Here is an 8,047-nt window from a genome sequence, read left to right on the forward strand (position 1 = left end):
TTTCATCTCCAAAGAACAACTTGCATGATAAACATAGTAGAAAACACTATTCCAAGCCTTCAATGAAGACTTTGATGGAGAAATCTACAAATTTCATTTATTCACCTAAAATTTATTAGATTCAAGGGGTGCATCTTCAAATTATTATTCAATTTACAAAGAGTTAATGAACCATTTAAGTAGTTTTGGACATGAATTATGCTTCTATAATAGAGAAGAAAGTGTGGAAAGGCTTGTGAAAGCATGAAGATCACTACAATTATCATAGGCAAAGATAATACATGCAAAACTTATCAAAAATAAGTTTTCCTTATTTCACTAAAGCCTTCTTTGTCTTTCATGAGATCAAAGTTTTATTGTATATGCATCGCAAGCTTTAATTATCCTGTTCTTGAAACAAAAAATCGTAGCAAGGAGGTAAACAATTTGAAAAGATGGAAAAAAAGTTTGCAATGGCAATACTTTATGCAAGAAGATAAAATACTCACCATCCATTAATGAGATCCACAAAGGGATTAATGCTACCCTAAAGGACAACAAAGGGTTTGTAGAAAGAGTTTTATTAGCATAAGCATATGGTTTGAAGGTGAGACCATAAATAACATAAAGACAAGCTCAAAATGGTAGGCTACAAAAGGCCAATGAAAAAAATACAATTAAGGGGTAGAGTCTATAGTCCTAAGACACTGACGAATAATATTCACATGTATATCATATGGATAGTACTAATGAAATAATAATTTTGAAAGGATTCATTATTCTTGAAAGATCATACTGAAAACCCCAAAGAGATGATAGTTGAGATTAGAAATGATGATCAAAATATGTCATTGTAACCCTAGAGGTGTGCGTAAGACAACACAAAATAAAGACACTATCATAGAAGCATGTGTTGTTGAGGTCAATAGTAATGCACTAGTTATCGAACATGACATGAAAGGGAGTAATATTGAAAAAGACTATTTATAGTCCAAAACATAACAAAAAATCTTGACTGATAGTCAAAGGATCACCATAGTGCTAGAGATGAGAACAAGCAACCAAGGTAATAGAGGACAATCTTTCAAAGGTCTTTAAGAATGGCCATATTTTCTTAAATGACTAAGGTAAAGATAATAAAGAAGAGAATCAATTTGCATTAAAAGATATAAGATTATCACAACAAACCCTAACCTTTCATAGAGGAAAAGGGTTTTTGAGAAATTTTAAAGTGATAGTTGGTGGAGAATAGATACAAGAGGCTCCCATATTAGAAAAAATTGATAGAAGCGACATAAAGAGCCAATATTATGCAAAATTTAATTGTCCATAATGTGATAATACGAAGAGACTTTATCACCATTATCAGATTAGCAGTCCATGAGAAAGATGACAAGTCATGCATCAAGTTGATAAAGTCCTTCCAAAGAAAGGAAAACAATCAAATTGTGAATGAAATGATAGCCCAAAATATAAAAGAGTAAAGACAATGATAGTCAAAGCAAGGGTGACTACAACAAAACATACTTTTCATTGTCATGGTCCATGGTACCTAAAACCTAATGGCAAAAAAATTATAGGAATCGCATGATAATATTGAGGTCTAAGACAAATTTGTGATAGTCTTTAAATTCATTACATTCCTTGACAAATGTCAGTGCATGCATGGAAGGGTGTAATATATTTTGAAACAATGTTTATAAGAGCTTGAAGGTCCTATGGATATAGCTTGTGGTGTAAGAGGCATAAGAGTCCTTTGATGACAACCATACTAGAACAAGGAAATGATAATTTAGATAGGGTAAATCAAAGGAAGACAAACTCATAGTCATAGTTCATAACAATAACAAGATAGTCTTAGCAAAAGAATAATGATGATAGGAGTAGAAGGTAAGTAGGGAAAGAGATCAGCATAACAATGAACTCAAAATCCAAAGATAAAAATCAAAGGCACATTAAGTGAAATTACAAAATTTTGTGATGAATTTGAAGATACCCAAATGACAAAAAAATCTTGAGAAAGAGACAATGGCAAGTATGAGACAAAGGAAACCAAAGATAGTATTGAAATTGACAAGAGGAACAATGAACTTGTCATAAATGAAAACAACAACAAATAATGATCCAATAACAATGTTTTTTGCAGCCGCAAGGATAATGGGGAGTTCATATTAGACTCAATTATAGTCAACATTAGATGGATCGATATTGAAGAAGAGTACTAGGTGAAAATTCCTCATACCAAGCCAAGGTAATAAGTGAAAATATATGACTATCAATATGATTAATGATAGAAGATATTGAGCATTTGATAGTCTAATCAATTTGTTCTCAAATGATAGTCAACAACAACCAAATTAAGGTCACAGTCCCAAGAAGTTACAAATATGCAATGGTAGGTCTTCAAGTAGGTAAGATTAAATGAAAAAACAATATGATAGCCTATCCTTCTTAGAATAGAGAATAAAGGTCATGATATTAATCAAGAGTTCAATATAGTCAAGGGGAAGGTGAGCAGTGATATAGATAAATATTCGAACACCATAAAGACATTGTATTAAAAAGAATCTTATGTAAGAAAACCTTAAAGAAACTATTACAACAAAAATCATAGTATATTTTATATACATAAGAGTGATCAAAACAACAAGACAATCAAGAGGGCTTAATCAAAGGGCATATTTCAGCATTAAGGAGGCAACCATTATTGAGAACAAAACAATCGGACATTCCAAGAGTATAACATATCTACAAGAACACAATGATGATAATTTGATAAGAAGAATGTTATCATTAGTAAGAGAATGGTAAATAGTGACATAAATATCAACAAATGTCAATGAATAATGTAATTATCAAACCCACAATGACAAGGGACATGAGGTTGTTGGTCACTCGGTCGACACCTCGTTGGGGTTCGTGACATGGATTCCTCCCGCCTCCCTGCATCCTTTCCTCTGGCCTCTCTCTCGTTCATTGATAGCTCAAGCTTTTGGCATAATGACAACAGTGATTCCAACAATTCACATCAGATCTTTAGGTTACAGGTTTGAATCCTAGGAGGTCACCCTATGGTCTCCTTAAAAGAAGTTCACGGAACCCCAGTCGATGTTGAGGGGGAGATTGTTGTCTAGTCGTTCAGCACCTCCTTGGGGTTCGTGACATGGCTTCCTCCCGCCTCCTATGGATACTTTTCTCTGGCCGCTCTCCTATTTGTTGACAGCTTGAGCTTCTAGTGTAATGGCAGTAGTGTTTCCAATAGAGGTATATGGCAATACTTGTCAAGTGTTTCCACAAAATGGTTTCAATATGACAATAGAAAACAAACTTAGTTGACATTCTTCGTTGGATAGGAAGAGATGCATCATGGTAGGGTACAATATTTTGACAAAGAAAAACACAAGAATGAAAGATGGAGATAATAACAAAGGTTTCAATGGTAGATTGGAGAGAATCACAAAAGGTTGCAGTCAAGAATGTAGAAACAAATGTAGTTATTATACGGAAAGAGAGTGATGACTATCATAAGAAAAATGACAGACACATTGATGTTTAAAAAGTTTAGCCATGACAATTATCATCAAAGGAGGAGAAAGCCATTATAGGATAAATGAGCATTGTAAATGACATATTATCAAGTTAGAATAGTCCTTAAAGAAGACCATAGACATAATGAAGGCATCATCATGTATAACAAGTCATGTAGTATTTAATGCTTCTTGAAGTTCTCATAAACTTTGAGAAGACTAGGCCAAGAAGACTCCAAGTTTAATCAAAAACTCCTAAGATCATGTTGTTGGACATAAGATGTCACTTAGAGGGGGGGTGAATCAGTGATTTTCAATTCCTTAACCTCTTAATACTAAGAGTGATTACCGGTTATCAATCCTAATGCCAAGCTATCCTATCGGTAAGATAAAACAAGACAACACAAAGCAACCACACAAAGGCACATCACATAACACCGATATATATGAGGAAAACCCAAGATGGGAAACAACTCAGTGAGAAATGTTACTAGAGTCTATTGCTCCAATCCAGCCTCACAATGAAACACTTCAGTTACAACATTTAGGGCACCAACCCAAGGAGTACCACTCCTGTAGTTTATGGGTACCAACCCAAAGGAGCTACAACCCCTATTGTTTATGGGCACCAACCCAAAGGAGCTACAACCCCTGTTATTTATGGGCACCATGTTGGCATTGTGTGAACCGATATGAGGACATAATGGCATTGTATGTTGTCATTGATGTCAATATGTTGCAAGGTGTGAACCAGCATATGTGAGAACCGATATAACACTGTGAAACAACATTTGTGCCAAAGTGAAGCGGTGTGCTTGTTCAAGGTGAACTGGCATATGGTTATGGTAACCAGCACATGGAAGTGATGTATGACTACCAGTTAGTAGTCTCAACTTTAGGGTTTCCAGTTGAATTGTTTAAAGCTTGTGTGGCTCAACCGGTGACTTTGTGTGATGAGTTAGCATGACAACAAAGAAAAAGATCATGTTGCCATGTAACCCTTGTGTGCGTGAAGGATAGTGCATGAAGAACATCTTGCCTATCTACCTCGGGAATATGAAAAGACTGTAAAATGGTGATAACGTGTGATGGGTTATCAGTCGCCATGAAAACGGCAGAAAATGAACGACGGAGATTAATGCAGTATGCTCAATGGTCGGGATTGAACCATTTGAATTCCTTAACCTATTAGGTTTAGGGATTAGGGTTTATGCTACCAACCTAACTATTTTCTATAAGGTCAATGTTGTGACTCTTTCTAGGGTCATTGGCAAAAAGTTGTGTGTGAGTATCCAAGAGAAGGGATATGTGATTCTTGCCAGACAAAAAGGAGAGAAGTGATACCTGCAGAGTGTAAGTGCAGAAGGAAAAGCAGAGCTTAAGTGGATCTGCATTAGCATTGAGTGTTGTTACCAGATCATTGTAATACCTATTGATCTCTAACCACCTCAATAGTTGGAAAATCCCTTAACAGGGTAGCCTTAACTGGCTTGCTGTAAATCCTTTAACAGGGTAACTCTAAGCTACTGAGTTCAAAGTCCTTTAGCTATTGAGTTCTTGAAATCCTCTAACAAGGTAACCTTTAATAGGGTTTAACCCTTAATCAGGTATTGTAGCCATCCCTTCACCAGGTGATCTCTAACAGGATCGGTTCCTAGCAGAACCTATTGTAATGTCTCTAACCAGACAAGGCTCCTAACAGAGCGAACTTCCAAAGAGTTAAAAAATTGTTTGTGGGTATTCATCCCCACCTTGGTTTTTCCCAGTTGGGTTTCCATGTGAAAATATGTGTGTCAAGTGTGATGCTTTGCTATTGTTTGTCAAGCATATGATGGTTCTGTGTTTTATGCTTGTCAATAAAACATGTTGAACTAGCTGTTATTATGATCTGATGATAGATCACCTGTTTATGCATAAGGGTGAAATGGTAGTGTAGTCTCAAGTTGAGTGAAAGGCTAAGTGAGTAACCAGTTAATGCTTGTCTCAGACATTCTTAGCTTTACTGGTTGCACTCTATTTCAAACCGGTATCACTGTCTACCAGTCCTTTGAAGTGTTTGTTGTCAAATCGGTTTAAGACTATTTTTTTCCTAGACTGATTCACCCCCCCCCCCTCTCAATACTAGTTTGGTACTATTTTCTCATCATTGAGTTATCAATTGGTATCAAAGCGTCCTCCAGGTCCTTTGTGTTATAAGCTTAACTACTTGAGGTAAAGATCCCAATCAAATGATGAAGAGGGAAGGTCCAAAGTTTAATAGGGAAAATTTCAGTATTTGGAAGGACAGGATGAAGATATTCATCAGAAGCATGGGTGCTCAACACTGGAGCTATGTTGAGAATGTCTATGTTGCCCCTACCAGTACTCTCACCGATGACCAAAAGAGAGAGATACAAGAAAATGGGAAAGTCATGGAAGCCCTAATTAGTAGTTTATTTGACATTGAGTTTATTGATGTTCAGGACAAGGTGAATCCCAAAGAGGTATGGGATGCTCTTGAAAATATCTATGGCAGTGATGAACATGTAAAATAGGCTAAGGAAGAAAGCCTGAGAGGGAAGTTTGAAGATATGCAGATGGTTGAAGGTGAGACCATTCAACAGTATGGAATAAGAATCAAAACTGTTGTTGGAGATATCAAGAGTGCGGGTGGTAAAATAGAAGGTTCCACTGTGGTAAGCAAAGTCCTGAGATCCCTATTGCCGGTCTATGCAATAAGGGTTGCTGCTATTCAGGAGTTGAGATCAATAGACAAGACTAAGGTATCCTTGGACTCCATCATAGCAAAGTTGACAGCCTATGAACTAAATAGTTTTGATGGCAGTGTTCAAAAGACTGAATTAGCTTTTAGAGCTTCTGCTATACCATCTAGAAAAGGAAAAGAAGCTAGCACTAGTGGTGAACCAAGATAGAGTAGAGAAATGGATGATGAGGAGATTTTGATGGCATTTGAAGTTCTCCTTGCCAGGAAACTTCCTAAAGGAACCAGAAAATACAAAGGTAAGCTCCCTTTGAAATGCTTCTCTTGCAACCGGATAGGACATATTGATGTAAACTATCCTAATGGCGACAACAAGGACAAACCATAAAGGTTCAAGAAATTCAAAGGAGGAAACCAGAGAAACTATTTTGTGGCAGTTGATGAAGGTGTCATAGACAAAGAGTCAGAGGATGAAGAAAATGAAGATATTGTGCTTGTTGCTGTCAAAGAAGATGTGTTAGACAAGAAGGCTCTTGTCTCCCGGTTTGATAATTCCAATGAGTGGATCATTGATAGTGGCTGCTCTCACCATATGACTGGTGACCGGAGCAAGTTTCTATCCTTGGAGGAGTATGATGGTGGTGTGGTTGCTTCGTTAATGATGCACCATGCATGGTCAAAGGCAGAGGGTCCATCTCTCTGAATGGAAAGAGTAGTGCTAACAATGTGTACTGGGTTGATGGTCTCAAACACAACCTTCTGAGTGTTGCCCAGCTGAATGACAGTGGCCTTACTCTGGAATTCAAGAATGGAGTTTGCAGAATCAAAGGAAAAGATCATGAATTGGTGGCCACCGGCATGTAGACCAAAGGTAACCTATTTCATCTAAATGCAAATATAAGTACATGTCTTATGGCTAAATTTGATGATAGCTAGATATGGCATAGGAGACTCTGCCATGTAAACTTTGATAACATTGTAAAGGCTAGTAAGATCAAGGCAATTAGAGGGTTGCTGGTGTTAAGCAAACCGGATAATACCTTGTGCAGAGAGTGTCAATTGGGCAAAACGTCTTCCTCAACCTTTAAAGGTAAATCTTTCACTGCTGACAACTTGCTTGATCTTGTGCATACTGATTTGTGTGGTCCTATGAAAACTAGAAGTGTGCAGGGTGATAGGTACTTCATGATTCTCACTGATGACTGCTCAAGAATGATGTGGGTCACATTCTTGAAAGACAAGTTTGAAGCCTTTGTAAAGTTTAAAGATTTCAAAGCATTAGTGGAGAAGGAAAGCGGTAAAAGGATCAAGTGCCTGAGAAATGATCAAGGAGGGGAATTCACTTCCGGTGCATTCAACAAGTACTATGAAGAACATGGCATCAAGAGGCAATTGTCTACCCCCTAGACTCCACAACAGAATGGCATAGCAGAGAGTAATAACCAGACTATGGTTGAAGTAGCTAGAACCATGTTGATTCAAGGAAAGGTAGCTCACACCTTTTGGAGAGAAGCAGTAAGCACTGCAGTCTACACAATGAACCGGGTACTCATCAAGAAAGGTAAGGACAAAACTCCCTATGAGTATTGGACTGGTAAGACACCTATGGTTAGCTACTTTAGAATGTTTGGTAGCAAATGTTACATCAAGAGAAGTGAACACCAGAGAAAATTTGATGCGAAATGTGATGAGGGAATATTCCTAGAATATTCCATCAAGAGCAAAGCTCTCAAGTGCTTCAACAACAGGACTCAGAGAATTGTGGAAAGCATCAATGTAAGAGTTGATGAAACCTCTGAGAAAACTGAGGAAACCGATAACGAGAAAGTGATAAATGAAC

This window comes from Cryptomeria japonica, chromosome 2 (genome assembly GCF_030272615.1).
Source record: "Cryptomeria japonica chromosome 2, Sugi_1.0, whole genome shotgun sequence".
Lineage (NCBI taxonomy): Eukaryota > Viridiplantae > Streptophyta > Pinopsida > Cupressales > Cupressaceae > Cryptomeria > Cryptomeria japonica.